This window comes from Grampus griseus, assembly GCF_964374135.1.
Source record: "Grampus griseus genome assembly, chromosome: 7".
NCBI lineage: Eukaryota > Metazoa > Chordata > Mammalia > Artiodactyla > Delphinidae > Grampus > Grampus griseus.
The window spans coordinates 51,252,642-51,272,173 of NC_139001.1; the positions used below are offsets into that span (position 1 = coordinate 51,252,642).

Genomic DNA, 19,532 nt, shown 5'->3' on the forward strand with positions numbered 1-19,532 from the left:
CTATAGAATGAATGAATGGTTATTAAAGAGTGACTTTGGACATGAAATCAGGAGCACAACAGTTAAACAGATGATATTATTGTCTTGCCTTAATGAGTCCCTCTTTATTCACAAGTAGAAGCAATGAGGGAAATATTGTACAAGTCATTCAGACAAAGCACTATTTAGTAATATGGATGTGACATGAGTTTAAAGATAATGTGACCATTGTCATATTTATTATGGTAATAATCAAGGAAGGGAAAACTGGACAATCCAGTTAGATCATGATTCCTAGACTTTACATAGGCAGATTCCAGAAGGTTCAATTAAAAATTAGGTGTGATCCTGTAGGCCAATATTATAAATAAAAGCAATGAAGGCACATGAGATTTCAGATTTTTGAAAACAAAAACTCTAACCCATAATCATGTATTTAGCCAGTCTCAGTCTCAGCATTATTGACGTTTGGAATCTGATACTTCTTTGTTCTAGGGAGTACCCTGTACATTGTGAGACGTTTAGCAGCAACCCTGGCCTCTACCCACTAGATGTTGGGAGTACCACACCCCCTCTGTTGTGCAACCAAAAAATATCTTCAGACATTGCCAAATTGAGAATAACTGCTCAAAAGGAAGGAAGAAAAGATAGACAGTATTCTCAGGTTTTAGAAATACTTATAAGCACACCCAGAGATGAATGGGTAAACCAAATATGGTTTATGACTGCTTCAACCAATAGAGGACGGTGGATATGATTTTGGAGGCTAGCTGTAAAGGCCATGCAGCATGTGCCTTGCTTGTTGGAACACTTGCTCTTGGAGCCCTGAGTTGCCACATAGGAGGTCTAATTACTCTGAGGCCACCGTGCTGTGAGGGAGCTCCAGTCACCTGGAGAGATTGCTTGTAGGCACCCTGGTTAACAGTGCCAGCTGAGTCGGTAGCCTGGGTGCCAGACAGGGAGTGAAGAGTCTTCAGATGTGTCAGGCTCTGGCCATTCAAGTCACATGCTGCCAATCAGTTCTTCACAGCTGGAGCTCCAGACATCAATGACCAGAGAGATAAGTTGCCCCCATCCCCTGCACTGTGCCCTACACAAATTCTTTTTTTTTTTTTTTTTTTTTTTTTTGGGTATGCGGGCCTCTTTGGAGCACAGGCTCCGGATGCGCAGGCCCAGCGGCCATGGCTCACGGGCCCAGCTGCTCCGCGGCACGTGGGATCCTCCCGGACCGGGGCACGAACCCGCGTACCCTGCATCGGTGGGCGGACTCTCAACCACTGCGCCACCAGGGAAGCCCCCCTAACCAAATTCTTGACCCACAGAATCTGTGAGTGTGATAAAAGAGATGTTGTTTTGTGCTGCTAAGTTCTGGGCTATAGATAACTGGAACAATCAGCTATTCTGTTCCGCTTCTCAGAGACAACCACCATTACCAGTTTCTTGTGTGTTCTATCAAAGGTATTTTATGAATATAAAATCACATATTTAAATTATATTTTTAGTATAAATGGTTGTACACCCCATACTTGTTCTGCACTTTGATTTTTTTCATTTAACGGCATATCTTGAAGATTCTTCAACTACACATATAGAATTTCTTCATTCCTTTATAGCGGTGCGTACTATTTTATTATATAAATACTTCATAATTTAAATAATGAGTTTTCTATTGATGGACATTTAAATTGTTTTCAATCCTTTAGTTTTATAAACAGGTAGCAATTGCTGGAGTGACATTTGTAATTTTTGTGACATTGACTGATTGCTCTCGATGTGGGTTATTCTGTTTTCCTCTCCTAATAGAAATTTAGTTTCCTCAAAAATACCTTGTTTTGTCAAACTTTGTTTTAAATCTCTGCCAAATAAATTGATAAGAATGAAAAAAAACCCAGAAAGAAATACTTAAAAGCAAACATGGAAAAAGGAACTTATAAGAGTGATTCAAAAATCATATCACTGCAGTTGAGAAGTTTAAAATCCTTGTTTAAAAACAAAATTAAGAGCAAAAAAAAGGAATGTCTCCTCTGGCTTATCAGAACAAGATAAAGTGTGGTGCTGATTGTGTATAGATAAATAATAGAACCATTAAAATTACTGAAATATTTTGCATAATCTTCTCCGTTTAGACAATCTTCTAATATTACAAAGACCATTTTTAGGTAACAGTAAGAAAGCACTGTATTACTTTATACATTATTCTGGATTTCTAAAGTTAGGTAAATTTCATATCAAAAGAGTATGGGAAAATTATCAAAGGCACAATAATATTTTTAGAAATCTTTGAAATTATTTTGAGTTGTACCATAAAATAAACAATCCCAATTTTCAAAAAAATTTAAAAATCGGTGGTGTTAAAAAAAATTGATAAGCTACTTAGTAAGGATCCCTGAAATAATTCTAGAACAATCAAAGACATGCTGAGTGCCTGTAATAGAAGAATTGACTGTCAAAAACCTTGAGTGCATGGTATGAGATATGTCAAATTAATCTCATATTTGACTGAGTTCCTTGAATTGTAGATCAGAGTAATGCAGTGTATCTTGATTTCCACAAAGACTTTGTGAAATACCCTTAGGCCCTCTGTGTTCTTGCAGACAAACTGGAAAAGCATGGGCTGATTGATAATACAGTTTGTTTTCCCTACACCACCAGCTAACTACTCCTCCTACCTTCATAGGCTCACCTGTTATAATGCTTTTTGGGAATATGTAGGACTCCTCAAAATAAAGTTTCAAAGCCATTAGACTCAATAATCAATAAGTGCCTTTCAAAGTCTATCATTTTATGGTATTTTAGTCACTGTGATCTACAAACTGTCAGTGCAATTCAGTCTCTTCTTAATTAAGGTTGAACAAAAATTTTATAGACTGATTCCCATCCCATCCTAGGTGGACATCATTCTTTTTGTAAAATTCTTAATCCACAGAGAAGCAAATCAGTATCAGTTAATATTTAATTTAAAAAATACCATTCAGAAATAAAGACAAGATTTATTGTTACACTATTAAATATATTTAATAGTTTATTAATGTCACAAACACTCTGTTATACTTACAAAGAAGAACTGGTGAGCTAGGTGGGAAGAAATCTGCCTGTAAGATATTGTATCAGTCTGACTTCTGCTCTACTCTACCCATTCTACATATTCACCTGTCACCCTGCTCCAATAAATACAAAATGACTAGGCAAAAATTTTACCAGCATAGATATTTTAAGCACCATAATACCAATAATATCAAAAGTATATTGTCAGGGCAAAGAGAACTTTTTGACAAGGTAAAAAAGGGAATGTAAGCTAGAATGGAATTGTTTAATTACATCTTACCTGGAAAGAAATACACTGTTCCAAAAATGGTAGTAAGTCACACCAAGTATACATAACTACAAACCATGCATTTATTTAAATGGGCTGCTTAATTTTACTACTATGTAAATAAAAAATACAGTGTAATGAATTTGTGATAACTGATGATACTGTGATTTGTTATTTTAGTTTAAAATGTATAGAAATTCAAGAAAGGAGACTCCAATTTGACAAGTTAAAAATAAATGGATGGTTTGAATGTCATATTCAACTATCCCTTCATTGATAGTGATTCACAGTATTGCACAAAATAGTTTCCTAACCAGAGTGTGGGTTCACTGGTGGAAAACCCAAATCATATTATCATTAAAGGCATGCTGCAATGCTTTCTTTCCAGCATCAGCTAGGGTTCATATTGCACAGGTCATCTTTATAATCAGTTGTCTTCAAACTCTGAACAAATGGAAACTTACTTAATGAGACGACAAATGTTTGACCTGACTTGTATCCGTTACAATGATCTTCCTTGTAAAGGAAATATATTCCTAGGAAATCCAGAGCCATGCAGGAGAGGAGGTAAAATATGACTTTGAAAGAGAGGATCAATAACAGCGCTCAGCTAGGTTCCCTGCAAATTTGACAAAGCTTGTTTTCAACGTATAGTCTATGTAAACTGTGTGATGTTGTGAGTGTAAGTTCACAGGATTACAGAGTTCAACCTAACCCTGTGAAAGTGTGAACTCTAAGAGTGGGAGGATGAATTGACTCAACAAACTCAATACACAGGGTCCTCGTCAAACACTTACCCCACATTATTATCCACAGCGAGCACTACTTTGCCTGGGAGCAGCTAACCTTGAATCAATAAATGATATTTTCCTTCCTGAGAAAGAAGGGTGCATTTTTTGTTTGTATCATATGTATTAGTAAGCTACACTGAGTACAGGACCCTGATTTTATCTTCATCTCTAAGATAAAATCATGAGGAAAATAGCCAACAGAGAGGCTTTGTTTTTAAGAGAGACAGGTAACAAAGTTATACATAAGATCAACAAGTCTTCCTTTTGAAGTTAACAAATATAAAGTCCATTTCTCAGCTGGAACCAGTCAGATTTGAAATCTTTTCTCCAAACAAGAAATCATGATATTTGCTTCCATAGCAATGATTTTAGAATTTCAACCCTAAATACACTCACAACTTCTTGGTTTACCTGTATCTACTACTCTGAAAACAATGAGAAACAAACTCTAGAGGCTGTCTCACAGACCTCAATTATTAGGGCTACCTCTTTAAAAAAAATTTTTTCCCTCAGAAACTTCAGCTGGAAGAAAATCAATTTAGCACGATTTTACTTGAAGCTATCCCAGGTAAAGTCATCGTTTCATATTCACCCATTCACTCAAAAGCATTTAAGTGATTTAGGAAAAGTTAAGCATAAGGGAGAAGATAGCACTTTCAAATAAATCCAAATCTTACCTGGTAAATTGAAATGGAACAATACCCCTGAAATCCTTCTTGACTTGCGCTCCTCTGCTCAAGGGACAACTAAATCACAGCAGCCAATATTCTTAAACCCTGAAAGAAAAATCAGGAAGCTTGATCTGTGCACATAATGGCCTGCATAATGTAAGAAAGCGCCGTTTCTTGGCAACTAGGAAACAATCCTTTTCAATTAACTCACAGCAATTGGCCCACGTTTGTTGTGAAACAGAGAGTAAAGAAAATGTTTTAAGAACTCAAAAGAACCTGGTAATAGCTCACCAAGAAAGCCAGGTCAGTTTGTTCATTTTGAAAAGCATTTTAATTAATTGACTGCCCATTCTATTTGCCTAACCCTTTGCTAGGAACTTTCATTGACCTACCTGTCTCACTTCCTTGTTGCATTATTTACCTAAAACCCCAGTCCTGAAGAGTTGCATTTATTGTTGCAGCAACACAGTGAAAAGGCGAAAGATAATTCTAGCAAACCAGTGGTATGTAATGTTATTCTGCCTACCGTTTTGCATACCATATTTTGCTTTCTACAACATCAGCTTGAATGTAGCCCTGGATGCTGACTAAGATACGTAATTCAAAACAGTTGTATGCTATAGTCTCTGCGTTGTTAAAGACCAGCTCCAGCAGGCATTAATTTTAGGTGATAGGTAGGAAGTGCCGCTGGGGTAGGTTAATTTTGTGCTGATTTAACTATTTTGGGTGATTCATATATACAGCCGTCCTTGGGGGGATTTGTTCCAGCCCCCTACCCCCCACCCCCCACCGAGAATAACAAACTCCATGGATGCTTAAGTCCCTTATGTAAAATGGCATAGTATTTACACACAACCTATGCACATCTTTCTGTATAGTTTAAATCTTCTCTAGATTACTTATAATACCTAATACAATATAAATACTATGGAAATAGTTGGAAGTACAATGTAAATGCTGTGTAAATAGTTGCCAGGCACATAGCAAATTCAAGTTTTGCTTTTTGGAACTTTCTGGAATTTTTTTCTTCAAATATTTTTGATCTGTGGCTGGTTGCATCAGTGGATGCAGAACCCACAGATATGGAGGACAAACTGTACTTGTGAGAATCTGATGAACTCTTTGGATAATCTTCTTAGGGTGCTTTGCATTCTTCCATACATACTTGAAATTTAATATATTAATAGGGGCTGTATGTGGGACCCTTATTTAAGAATCTCTGTTCAAAAAAGCAAGTGGTAAGGAAAATATGTTATACAGAGATAATTTTTGCTGTTAATCAAACTTTAGCAGTGCAAATAGTAAAGTTTTAACTATCAAGTATGACTGTATCTCCCAAATGAGAAGATATTTTAAGATAGATAATTTCCATATCCAACTAAAGCCAAATTGGATGAATTTTGTCTTCATTCCCACCCCCCACCCCCCACCCCCGCCATTTTGCCAAGATTTACCAAGAGTGTCTGTTATGGTGTTTACTTTCAACAGCTCTTTTCGTTTTTCCTTGTATCATCCAATTCTCCCTAAAATGTGTCAATCTGGTCGTGCTATCATTCATGGGCAATTCTTAGGTAATATTTTTTAAAATATAACCTTTTGGAGGGATTATCTTCACACAAAGCACTTTCTCTGTTGGTGAGAACTTGAGGCAGTGTCGTAAACTGTTGAAGGTGATGTATTTGGGTAGACCTTCTGGCACCTTCAGATCACATTCCTTGACAGCTGTGTACACTTTCCATGGACAGAACTGGCTGGGATAATTTTATAAGTGTTTCTTCAGCTTTCTGACTCTTCCACTTGCTAGCTCCATGACCTCAGGCAGATTTGTTAAACATTTTGTGTCTCAGTTCCCTTATCTGTCAAATGAAGTTAATAATATTTACATCATAGGGTTATTTTGAAGATTGACTAAGATTACATATGTAAAGCTTCTTAAAACAGTGCCCAGCAAATGGTAAGTGCTCAAAGGTTAGCTATATTATTAACATCATTGTTGTTGTTGTTAGCATTTCTGAACTAAGTAACTTTCAAGGTCCTTTTCAGATTTAGGATTTCCAAAATCCTATGTAATCCTTACATAAAAATCTAAAGTAATGTTAAAAAAAGGCTCTTGAGGCATATAATATAAAATTACTCTTCTTCCTTTTTTTATAGATAAAACCTCATTTATGGGCTTCCCTGGTGGCTCAGTGGTTGAGAGTCTGCCTGCCGATGCAGGGGACACGGGTTCATGCCCCGGTCCGGGAAGATCCCACATGCCGTAGAGTGGCTGGGCCCGTGAGCCATGGCCGCTGAGCCTGCGCTCCGCAACGGAAGGGGCCACAGTAGTGAGAGGCCCATGTACTGCAAAAAACAAAACAAAACAAAACAAAAAAAACCCAAAACCTCATTTATCATCTAATATGTCTAATATTTAGAGCTTTTGTATGCCTTTTTCACTAACAAAGAAAAACGCACAATTATTTTGAAAAGTTAAAAGTCTCTTTATCTTTCTGAAAAATTCATTCATGTTAAACAGATTGATTTAATTTAACCAAATGCATAGAGAAGCAGAAATTCTGCAAGAATCTTTTCTAAGACATTTTATTATGGGCAATGCAATTATAAAAGAATCACAAGCTTTTCTTCTTATATTCTTAAAATGTATGGACCATTGCTTCAGCTTTTGGCATCCAATTGGATGTATTTTTAACCAGCAGCTGCAGATCCTAGTATTTGAGAGGAAATGCATGCTTTTCAGTATTCACAGTGTAAACACAGTCCATCCAGAGTGGCCATAAAGACTCCATCTGATCCTCTCCAGCTTAAAAGGCAGGTTTAACCTTAGGTCTTGACCAAATGCACTGTGCAGCTTCCTCAATCGAGTACCACACCATATCTCTGCTAGGAAAAAGTTCAGCATTATTCTAAGAGGCCAAATGAACCAACCTTCTTTGGAGGGATTGGATTCAGCTACTCGAGGAGATATTTACCATCATATGCTTGGTACATGGAAGTGCCTCCCTTGTTTTTTATTTCTAGCAGTTTTGTTTGCCTCAATATCTTGAAATAGCAAATTCTGGCACAGGGGAAATTACCTATGAAATTACCTATGAAATGTGCAAACAAACTGAAAAGACAATATTTGTTTAAAAGTACCTAAATCTGGAGGGTAACAGAAATACTCTGGAAAACATCAATCTAGTGTTTCTCTTCACAGAAGATTGGATGGATGTAATGTGAAAACAGTGCTGCATAAGCTACTGGGAAGTGTGAATTCCTCATCACAAATTCTATAACAGTCTAAGTCACAGAGTTATTTCCCTTCCGTAACTCTGAGAAAGTCCTCAAAGTTCAGTGCTACCAATTCAAGCAACACAAAACATAGCATGATATATAGCATTTATTAGTAACTTTTGAGTACCTTTATTTCTAATTCAATATAATGTTGAAAAATGATTCATCATGGGAAATACTAAAATTTAAATAAAAATAAAATCAATGCTCTCACACAAAAAATATAGAAGTCACAGGTAATCCTTCTACAGCTTATACATTTGCAAACAAGATACTAAATCTCATATGACACAGGTTAATGAGGATTCTGCAAAATAATTTTTACGGACAGTCATGATGAAATATTTTACAAAATAAAGTATTTTATAAGCATTGACTAAAAATAGAAATAAAAGTTTAGCAGAGTACAGTCAGTCAAACTGAATATTTCTGAGTTCTCATTTTTGGAGCTAAGTTGAGGACAGTATAAGGAACTGCCTAAATTCCCATCAGAAGGGTAAGGTTTCCATAATCCAGGATTCTAGTTAAGCTTCCAGTAAGAAAGAACTGACCTGGGAAACTTACAATAGACTACCAGACTGGGCCCCTCTTACCTCTCATGTCTTACTGTTCTCCCCTTAACTGACTCTACTTGGCCTGCCAACTATTCTTTAAAACACAGCATCTCCTCTACTTCCTTCACATCTTTCCTTAAATGTCATCTTCTCAAGAACCTTTCTCTGACCACCCTATCTGAAACCACAACCCCTGCCCAACCCCACTGACACTCCCCTATTCCCTTCCTGCTTTAATTTTCTATCATTTATTGCCACATTCGATACTTACAGTGTTCATTTTCTGTCTCCCCCCACTAGACCATAGACTCTATGAAAGCAGGAATTTGTATCCGTTTTGTTTACTGGTATATCCCCAGCATCTATTGATAGAATGTTCCTGGTATACTATAACTACTACTACACAGGACTAAAGAGGGTCCCCATTAAAAAGGATGATATTGTTAACATTTAGAGATAGAAAGGACTTTACTCAGCATGAGAAGTAGAGAAAAAAATTATTTAAAAGATTCATTTAAATCTCTCTGTGCTCTTCTAGGAAAAAGAAACATAAGAAGGAACTGAAGTATGGGAATCTTTTCAACCATTACAATGCTTCAAGGTATATTTATTTTCCATTCTTTCACAAAGGTAAGCATGGGTAGTTATTGTTTAACCCTATCAAAAGCTAATAATTGTGTCACTTTAGCCTTGGGGAAATGAGAAACAGGAAACATTTTATCAAGGTGCATAGATTCATAAGTAATATTTTAAAAGGTTATTTGAAGGGTGTTAACAGAATTGCTTTTGAACAGACCTGTATTAAGGTAAAATAAAAATTCTATTTTTTTTTGAAAAACCTGGAAATTGGCCACTGATACCCTTTTTTTTTTTTTTACTTACATGGCTAAGCTGAATATTACTTTTTGAGCAAAACCACTATAGAAATAAGCCTAAGCAATGGAACTTATTATTCTAATTATAATGGCAAGATTACCGCATTATATTGCAGAGTGCATTTCTTCCAAATGGCCTAACTCAACAGATTAAAACAGGAATGACCTCATCAGTTCATCTGAAAAGCAAGGAAAGGCTTTGCCTACCTCAGAATCTTTCTTTCACTCCTTCCACAACTCTTGTTCCTTAGGAAAGTTCGCTTTTGTTTGTATATTAGACTGGGCTTTTCTCCCATAATAATATGAAAATACCTCTAAGTTATTTGCAGTGACATTGTAATGGCCTAGTGGCTTTCCAACTGTTTCACCTAGTGGACAGCTGAGTCTTGTTCAAAGGACAACCTCTGACCACAGGTGCATAGAAGTGCCGGGAGAGGGGCTGGGTGCAAAATTAGAACTAACATGAGAACAGAAGGGGGAGGAGGAGGTGAGAAATGTTTCCAACTTCCTGCTTTGTCCTGTGTACAGGAGACAAGTGACTCTCTCAAAGTCAGATAATCTCCAAATACTTCCTGACATTCCATTCCTTTTCCATTCCAACATCTTCAAAATCTCTTCAACAAGTAAGTTAGCATTAACAAATCACCATCACATGTATACTGCATTTCCAACAATGTTATCTATCTGCCCTTCCCAAAATATTCTCTCTCCCTCTCCCTCAATTTCCCTCATTCTCTCTCTCTGCCTTCCTGCCTCCCTCTCCTTCTCCACTTCTCCCTTCTCCCTCTCTCTCTTTCATACACACACTCACACACACACTCACACACACACACACACACACACACACACACACACACAACCTATTGAAAGTGTATGCTCACTCTTATCTGACTTGTTAACTATACATCTACTGTGTGCCAAGCCCTGGTAAGTAAATTACATGTGTTATTTCATTTAACCCTTAAAACAACCTTAGAAGTTGAATACTTTTATCTCCATGTTACAAATGAGGGAAATGAGCCACAGAGAGGTTAAGTAAATTTTCTAGTCATACTTAGTAACCAGAGAGGCTAAAACCAGATCTGACTCCAAATTGCTTCCTTTGAATCATCATGCTTTATGAGCTCTCCTCAACCCCCTGTCATATCCAACAAATGATTATATTTGAAAATTCCCCTGACTTTTGTCTGTTAAACAAATAATAACATAAATTAGAATGCCTGGCAAATCTACTGCTTATGACCTTATGAATAGATTTCTTTAGTTCAATTAACATTTTTTTTGGCTTTTTATAAAACACCATGAAGTACTTTTAAGGACAAAAGAAGCAAACATTTTCATGTGGTCTTATGTAATGATGTGCAATTTAGACCTAATCCTTTTAGCCCAGAGATGGAAGACTGACACTCTAAACAAAGCTCATTGTGTTCTTTTGTGCTGCCATAACAAGGTATTTAAAGGATGAAATTCTGGCTGGCAGATGGACTTCTTGGCATAACTCTACGTGCATCACAGAAATTGTTTTGTTTCAGGGGATTCAAACAAGATGCCTGACATTTCTCAGAAGATATTTCTACTTGTAAATATGGTAACTTGTTAGGTAGGGGTGTTAAAGGGACAATAATGAAGGCTTTTAAGGCCTTTTTCCTGTCTGTAACTTTGTATGATATGTAAAAAGTGCATTTACAGAAACTCATCCAACCTCAGTGAACACTCACACTTGAAGCCCTGAGTTGCTGTGTTAGAATTCCAATTACCCAAAGCTTCCAAGATGTGAGGAAACTAAGCCAGATGTTGGGGCCACCTGTATGTGCTTCAGTGGACAGCAGAGCTCAGCTCCCAGTTGACAGCTAGTGTCGACTGCCAGCCATGAGAGGGAGCCTTCTTGGACATCCAGCCCAGCTGAGCCTTCAGATGACCGTAGCCCTGGCCAGCATTTGACAACAACTGCATGAAAGACTCCAGGCAGGATTTGCCCGGCTGAACCCTTCCTAAAATTCCTGTCAGACAAAATCATGAGCAAAATGAAATGAATGTTTTATATAAGTAGGTTTTAGGTGGATTTGCTATGTAGCAAAAGTAACAGGTTTTGTTACCTGGAAGTAGGGTGTTACCAGGACCAGTGAGCATCAAAGTGACTGTCAGTGAAGGCTTGAAGGAGAGTGAGTGAAATGTTATTGGGGGCTGGAAGATAGAAGACCTTGGATATGTAGTGGTGGGAAGTTTATGAAAACTATCACTGCAGAATATAGAACTGCACCTAGTGAACTAATTGATCTGGATAAGGATATTTCTGGCTAAATGTTGAAAGTGACAATTAAGGTTTTCTAGCTACTATCATAAAATGAAGATAAAGAGATATGAGTTAAAATAGAAACTATTCCATTTTCAAGCAGAATGTAGAACAAGTGAAAATGGCCCTTGCTTTGCTAGGTTTAAAAATAAAACCAATTCTCATCTCTAGTCTCTCCCAGAAGAAGACTCTCAAAAGTAAAAAAGAGCCTCAGGGCAAAGAGTAAATCCAGGGTGCTGTCAGGAAACATGGTCTTAGGGTAAATATGAAGTAAAATGTATAACTGTAAAATCCTTTCTTAAGACATAGAAAGATTTAAGGTGATTTCTCAGAGACCCTTTCAAAAGCCTTCTATGGATTTTTAGGATGTGCCTCACGGCATCTCTATTTTCAGTTGAACAACAGCCCTTCTGAGAATTTTAAACAGTCTCATAGGGAACCCAAAGTAGAGATCTGCTCTTAGGTCAAATTTTCAGGTTTTGTATAGGGATACACTGTTCAAGATTGAATATTTTAAGCAAAAAGGAAGTTATCATACCATTACATAAGCCAAAACCAACCCAAGTTTCAAATGAGGATTTTTTTTTGAAGTTTACCTCAACAGACTCTAAAATATAACATTCTGTTTGGAAGGGGAAGTGTGTACATGGCCATCGTGATTTTGCCTGATCAAAGTCCCCTACCAAGCTCCATTTGTTGAGACAGAGTCCCCCAGATGTAGGACATCTACCGTTGAATCAGTTACCAGCAAGCTTTGGAATCCCCAGCAGAGGCTGCTAATTTGTTAACCATATACTAGCTTGCATTCTCAAGCAGTCCAATTTGAGGGAACAGACAGCGGGATTGTGAGTTTGAAGAGAGCATGCTGTGTTGCAATAGTGGCAGGCTTCAGAGGCAGAGATGTGAGGGAGATTAAAAGAAAATTTACAGGCTTGGCATTAGGAGGTACACATGATCTCAGTCCTGCCAGAGCTTCACCTCTGTGATGAAATACTTGACAGCATCGACAGGTGTACTTGATAATGTGGAAAGTTACAGAGACTGGTACATCTGCTCCCCTACCATGTACCAACAGGAAGGAGAAAAGTTCTCTGGAAATGTGTTAATGCTAGAGAGTCTTTTGCAATGAGCCATATGACAAAGTGCTATTGAACAGTTTGGAAAATCAGATTCAGTCAAAGCATGTTATTACAAGAGCGACATACAGTAAGGCATTATTGGAGAAGCTTTAGAATGGGAGATCTAAATTCGCCTTGTTAGTAAAGATTTATACAAGAAGAGGAGAGAGAAAGGTGACAGATCCTGTCTTGATGGAACCCAACCAAATGGCAGACTTGAACTGGAGACCTTAGTAGAGACTTGGGGAGTTGCAGCCGATGTTGCTGGTTTAACAGTAAAATCAACTTCCCTCTCAGAAAACCTGGTGAGAGACTGTGTCCATTAACTTAGTGTATGAAGTCTGATCTCAGAGAGAACAGCTGGAACCATCCACCTTTAACTTAGGAGCTATATGGTACATTTTTAATGCATAGGTTGCCAGGTGGAAGTATCTTTCTCCCCCCACCCCTTTTAAAATTTTGTTATAGAAAAGATGGGTATTTCCAAGCAAACAACACTTGCTAGGGGAGACTTTCCTTAGCCATCCAGAAACTAAGAGCAGAAAACAAGGAGGAACCAAGGAGACAACTAATCCCTGCAAGCAAAATTGCCCAATAGATACTCTGGCTCCTTCTTCTTGTAGGAGGAAGAGATCATGCATGTAAGCACTGAAAGCAGCTCCTTCCTTGTATGTAGAAGTCATTAACCCAAAAGTCAGCCTTGATTCTGAGAGTGGAAAAGATGATAGAGGATGCTGGTGGGAATATTTTTTTCAGGGCCATATTCTCTAAAGCTGTGATCTTCAGTCTAGGGACAACTGTATAACACCCAGAAAGCAATATGCCACAGAGATGGCTGCTGATGCAGGAAGACCCTGCCTGATTAGGTGGGGGCAGCAGCGGTATTGGCACGAGTGACTGGCACTGTGTAGGTGAGTGTGAAAAACCTTCCCAGTATCCAAGTGACAGGGCAGAATCAGAAATAAATAGCTCAGGTGCCAATTTAAATCCTCAAAGAAAAAAAAAAGAGTTGTTTGGGCTCACAGAGGAGTTTGAGGCTTAGGTGCCAAAAGTAAGTTCAGTCCTGTTTTTTCACCTATACCTCAGAAGAGGATTTATTTGTACAGAAGGTGAACAAGAGGCTCCATTTCCCCCTCAGGATGCTGTATTTGATGCTGTTGTGTACCACCCACATCCCCTTCTAGAACCAAGTTCTCTCCAAGTTGACTGGAATTTTGGATGCTGACAGCTCACAGCTGTGTTCTTCTTCAGTAATTGCCCCTGGCTCAAGGAAGCGGCTTCACTCAAAGTTATGCACTCTTCCTGGGATGCAGCACACATTCAATGCCTGGGTCATACAGAATGCAAAGATTCGTCCCGCTTACCTTGATTCTCAAGACATCTCTAAAGGGCCATTCCACCTTCAAAAGTGGATTCATGGAAACCACTGAGGCTGTTCTTATAACAGAGCACCTTCCCTTTTCACGTGTCCTTGATTAGCAGTAATTCCCATAACAAATTAACTTAAACATTTTGATACTAAGTGTCATGACATTTTGCTACATGCTAGGAAAATCAAAATTATGACCTGGTCTCTGACTTCAAAGAGATTTTAACTTATAGAAATGATAAATGACTCCAAAGTATCATACAAGGCTGTATGGCCTAAGCATGAAGGTGCTGAGTCATTCAATTATTAAACCGTAAACACCTGTACGTGCTTTGTGCAGCAGTATAAAGGTCAGTAAGGGTTGGACACTGCTTTTAAGGATTTCAGTGGGTTAGGGGAGGGAAGGTTTATTCTTGACAGGAGTTTCTTCATGGAGGCTCCGTTTGTTTACATATGTCCTCGCTTACTTCGGAAAAAGAATTTGAGTTGGATCAGAAAAAGTAATTAAGTATTTCATAAAGGGTTGGAGTGTGATGGGGTAGGAGGGAAACTCCAGGATGAAGGAATAACATGAAGGCAGTAGGTAGAAGGCCGTTTCCTCACAATGGTTTCTGATAGGGTCTTAAAATTTGGCAGCAGAGGAGAATATTTAACAGGAAAAGAAAGTCTAAAGTGAGGAGAGGCCTGAAGACAAAGGTGAGGAATTCTGGTTTTGTTTAGTAGGAAGCATGAAGATTTTCTCTTTTATCTCCTATGTTTATTGAAAACTTCATTGTCTAGCTCAGTCTCTATCCCACGTCCTGCCATTTTTTGTTGATGATGGTATCACAATCACTGTACTAGACATACTCATTTTATGACTCACCTTCATTCCATTTCATTTGTCTCCGTCCTTGGCCATGTTTGTCATCTCACTTTAAGAAGTAATAAACTGTTGTTGTTTTAAACCACTTGGTTTTGGGGTAGTTTGTTACACAACAGTAGACAACTGATACACAATTTGGACTTTCGCCCAAAAGCCTCACTCAGGGTAGCCTTGAAGGACAGCAGTGAGGGACAGTCTCACCATTGGCAAAGGTTTGGGTGTGTGCATGGTTATTTATTTTGTGTCAAAAGAGAAGCAGGTTGATATAAGATTATACATGGACTCATTAGCAGTGACAAACAGTTTGGTTAATTTTTCAGGGGCTTGGATGGAGAAAGAAGAGTGAGAGTTTTCGAGAAGAGGCATTTGAATTGACATATAAACACGAGCATAAAGTGTGGATATCTTTGATTCACATCAAAATGCCCACCAGAGAGATTCTGTTGAAGGGGCACTAAATGACCATGTAGAATAACTTAGCCAGTCTTTGTTGAAAGTCATTGCAGTGTTGCACAAAGGGTTTATACAGGAGAAACTATGGAGACAGGGATGGAGGCTGTGCATGAGCCCAACAATGTGGGCACTCCAGAGCAGACCTAATAGTGCTGCTGCCAATCATCTAACCTACCAGCAGCAAGACTAATGCTGCCCTCTAATATGGCACGGTACCTTGAGGGGACCAACTAGACAAAGTTGATTACACTGTGTCTGTGAAATCTCGAGAGGGAGAAATTTATTTTGAGTGGTGTTCTCTATATGATTGCCTTTCCTGCTCATTAGACTCATAGGCTGCACCATTATCCATGAGCAAACAAAATGTTTGATCTACCAATATGTGATCCTACATAAATTTCATTGGCCCAAGCAATGCACTTTACATCAAATGAGGTGTAACAGTAGGCATCTGACCATGAGATTCACTGGTCCTATCACATTTTACCACCCTGATTCTGCCGGCCTGATAGTGATGGAATGGCTTTTTGAAGGTATACACCTAAGGTGGAAAGTTGGAAATTATACTGTGCAAGAATGTGGTATATACCTTCATCCTACAGAATCAAGAGCACACCCTAAATCATCAACCATTATGTGCTGCTGTATTCCCCAAGGGAAAATATGTGGATCTGGGAACTAAGGGTTGCAAGGAGAAGGGACTATGCTTATTATCACTTCCAATAACCCATTTGGGGAACTTGTTCTTCCCATCCCCACAACTCTACATCCTGTAGGTGTTTAATGGCACATTAAATATAATACATTTGGCACACAAGTGATCTGCTTAGAGAAGAGGCTGAAGGGAAGGGGGTTCTTGGTATTGCTCTAACCAATTTTAATGGTAAATGGACATGTGCAGAAGCCACAACCTGAAAAGGGCACAGCAACTATGGGCCCAGACCCCCTCAGGGAAAGGGGCCTGGGTCATCCACCAAGTGCTGGAGACCAGCTGACTACCCATTGATTGTCAAGGGTGGGTGAACTCTAGTAGACGAGGTTAATAGATGAGGGAGACTATAAATATCAGGTGCAGCCTAGAGAATAGTTGGAGGGGTGAGGGCAGCTGAGAGTGGGGGAGGAAGGAGAAAGGGAGGAGGCTGACACTAGTTGTCCCACTAAACTTCCTCTAAAAACTTTCCGAGGAAAGGAGGAGAATTGTAATCCTGAAGGAGTTGTTTCCTTGTGGAGGGGATATGCTGTACAAAGCAAGTGGAACTAAATGGCATGGGATGGACTGTAGTGGATGCATTTGGAGACCTCCTAGATTCCCCTTCCTGGTTAAGGCTTCATGGTCCCAGATGCTGGGAGTATTGACTACTGATTACTTGCAGTTGCATCCAACTCTGGGAATTGCCCTCAGCTGAAGGAAACTGCCATGCTCAAGTCTCAGCTCTAGTTCCTGGGGGCAGCCATATCTGATGAATTGATTGTTGTAGGGTACATTCCTTAATGTGGGACATCTTTGTAGGATCATCTCATTCTTGAGGGATCTCTGTGGCATTCGCTGAGACTACTGTTTCAACTGTATCTCATTTCAAATTCTACCTTTACTTAATCTAGCTTCCTTGCTCCTTCAAAGAGCACTTCTGTTTTCAAGAGCACTTCTGATAAACCTCCTGCCTGCAAATTCCAGGTGAACTTTACTTGGAACAGTAAGGTGTATTTATATACCTAAATTTCTAAGAAAGGCAGCTCCTGAAGCCTCCTTTATTCTGATAACCTCCCTAAGCAGTATCGTGTATATAATGCTGAGTGTAGGAGATCCTTATATTCTACACAAAATAAGAGGAATTCAAAATTCACAGGAAGCAATTTCATAGAGAGGGAACAAAGACCACATGAGAAAGTGAAAGAAAGATGAGGAAACCTGGTAAATGTGGGAGGAGTAGATTTCCTGTTGAAACTAGTGAAGGGATTGAGTTTTGCATCCAGGTTGACAAGGAGGAAAGAAAGTAGGCATATATTTATATAGGAGTCACACAAACAGGATCTATAGTTCCCCCCCATCAGAACTTCTACATGTCTTTGAAATTGGAACTTTGAGAGGCAGAAAAATCCATGGCAGATATCGGATTATAAAATACATTAGGTGTATCAAGTTGTATTCTTTTAGAGTTGAATTTGTTTTCACACTAGTATCTCTTCCTAAATGCATTTTTTTAAGTTTTCTTTTTAATTTTTAAAAAGTATTAGGCTGTGCCCTGTCTTAGTTGTGGCACGTGGGCTTCTTAGCTTGTGGTATGCATTTGGGATCTAGTTCGCCGACCAGGGTTCAAACCCGGGACCCCTGCAATGGGAGCTTGGAGTCTTACCCATTGGACCACCAGGGAAGTCCCCCTAAATGCACTTTTGAAAAATTATTTGGTGCTGTTATTTTGATTTATCAGCCTTGAGGTCATACTTGACTTTGCTTTCTCTCAAAGGCTATATCCAATACGTCTGGAAACCTCATTGGCTCTACCTTCAAAATACATTCAGAATTCAGGAAGTTCCTCGGGCAAAAAGGAATATGAGACCAACCATAAACCTGGATCTACATCAAGAAATGAAGAGTATGGGAAATGGAGTAAAACAAGGTAATATAAAATTAATTTTTCTTATTTTAGTTCCTTCAAGAGATAACTATCTAAAGCAAAAACAGTAGTAATGTATTGTATATTTATTGCAAATGTAAACATAAGTCTGACAAAAGCAGATGCGAGGGAGCAGTTGGGCATATACTATTTTTTTCAATACGTTTATTGAAGTATAGTTGATTTACAATGTTGTGTTAATTTCTGCTGTACAGCAAAGTGATTAAGTTATACATATACATTGTATATATTCTTTTTTAAATATTGGGCATATACTATTTTAAGGTCCTTACACTACATTTGAAGTGATGTAATATGGTTTTAAGGTAGATCTTGATTAATTAAACATATATTTTAAAACATATAGCAACCACAGACCTTTTTATAAAAAGGTAAAAGCCCATAGTAGAAATAAACTGGAATAAAAACAACACTCTGAATTCAAAAGAAGGCAGAAAAAGGAAAAAAGAAACAAAGAATGGATAAAACATTAGAAAACAGCTAGCAAGAAAGAGTTTGATCTAACCACGAAATAATTATATTAAATGTAAATGAAATAAACACATCATCTAAAAGGCCAGAATGCCAGGTTGGCTAAGAAAGCAAGACTCAACTATATGCTGTCTCCAAGAAACCCATTTTTTTTTTTAAAACACGTTTTTTTTAAAAAAATGAATTTATTTATTTATTTTTATTTTATTTATGGCCGCATTGGGTCTTCATTGCTGCGTGCAGGCTTTTCTCTATTTGCAGCGAGCGGGGGCTACTCTTCATTGCAGTGCACGGGCTTCTCATTGTGGTGGCTTCTCTTGTTGTGGAGTGCAGGCTCTAGGCACGCGGGCTTCAGTAGTTGTGGCATGCAGGCTCAGTAGTTGTGGCTCGCAGACTCTAGAGCACAGGCTCAGTAGTTGTGGTGCGTGGGCTTAGTTGCTCCACGGCATGTGGGATCTTCCTGGACCAGGGCTCGAACCCGTGTCCCCTGCATTGGAAGGCGAATTTTTAACCACTGCACCACCAGGGAAGCACAGAAACCCATTCTAAATATAGAACACAGATAAGTTAAAAGTAAAGAGATGGGAAAATATATACTATGAAAATACTAATCAAAAGAAAGCTGAGTAGCTATGTTTATAACTGACAAAGTAGACTTTAGAATAATAAATATTAGCAGAGATAAAGAGGAGCATTACATAACGATAAAAACGTCAATTCTCCAGGAAAACATTATAATCCTACATGTGTATGTATCTAGCAACAGATCTTCAAAATACATAAAGTAAAAATTGATAGAAAGAAAGGAAAAAATTCACAATTATGGTTGGAGATCAATACTCCTCTCTCAGCAATTGATAGGACAAAT

The 19,532-nt window shown here is 38.3% G+C and overlaps 1 long non-coding RNA gene across 1 annotated transcript in view; it reads left to right on the top strand.

Moving 5' to 3' along the window:
* The window catches only part of LOC309825299, a 73,410-nt gene extending 55,241 nt beyond the window's left edge, over positions 1-18,169 (top strand). The window contains exons 3-4 of the long non-coding RNA XR_014297017.1: positions 9,123-9,214; positions 18,023-18,169. This is a non-coding gene — a long non-coding RNA (uncharacterized lncRNA). The remainder of the gene's footprint in view (positions 1-9,122; positions 9,215-18,022) is intronic.
* Positions 18,170-19,532: the final 1,363 nt, after the last annotated feature.